The sequence below is a fragment of the Nomia melanderi genome, unplaced genomic scaffold (assembly GCF_051020985.1).
Source record: "Nomia melanderi isolate GNS246 unplaced genomic scaffold, iyNomMela1 scaffold0014, whole genome shotgun sequence".
NCBI lineage: Eukaryota > Metazoa > Arthropoda > Insecta > Hymenoptera > Halictidae > Nomia > Nomia melanderi.
The window spans coordinates 12,115,131-12,116,085 of NW_027475130.1; positions in this window are offsets into that span (position 1 = coordinate 12,115,131).

The window sequence follows — 955 nt, forward strand, 5'->3', positions numbered from 1 at the left end:
TTCATGCGCCAGGGCCTCCTACAGGTAATGCACTTTGATTTATTGCGCTATCTGTAATAGCACCCGAGATATCACCAGATCTATATTGGATTTTCCCCTGACCCTGAGTGTCCGGCCCCATGAGACTGTGGTTTTCTCGGCCCCTGGTGGTCCGAGGACGTTCCCGTTGCACAGATTCATGCGCCCGGGCCTCCTGCAGATAATTCACTTTGGTTTATTGCGCTATCTGTGATAGCACCCGAGATATCACCAGATCTATATTGGATTTTCCCCTGACTCTGAGTGCCCGGCCCCATGAGACTGTGGTTTTCTCGGCCCCTGGTGGTCCGAGGTCGTTCCCGCTGCACAGATTCATGCGCCAGGGCCTCCTACAGGTAATGCACTTTGATTTATTGCGCTATCTGTAATAGCACCCGAGATATCACCAGATCTATATTGGATTTTACCCTGACCCTGAGTGTCCGGCCCCATGAGACGGTCGTTGTCTCGGCCCCCGGAGGTCCGACGACGTTCCCGCTGCACAGATTCATGCGCCAGGGCCTCCTACAGGTAATGCACTCTGATTTATTGCGCTATCTGTAATAGCACCCGAGATATCACCAGATATATATTGGATTTTCCCCTGACCCTGAGTGTCCGGCCCCATGAGACTGTGGTTTTCTCGGCCCCTGGTGGTCCGAGGTCGTTCCCGCTGCACAGATTCATGCGCCAGGACCTCCTACAGACAATGCACTTTGATTTATTGCGCTATCTGTAATAGCACCCGACATATCACCAGATATATATTGGATTTTACCCTGACCCTGAGTGTCCGGCCCTATGAGACGGTCGTTGTCTCCGCCCCTGGCGGTCCGAGGATGTCCCCGCTGCACAGATTCATGCGCCAGGGCCTCCTACAGGTAATGCACTTTGATTTATTGCGCTATCTGTAATAGCACCCGAGATATCACCAGAT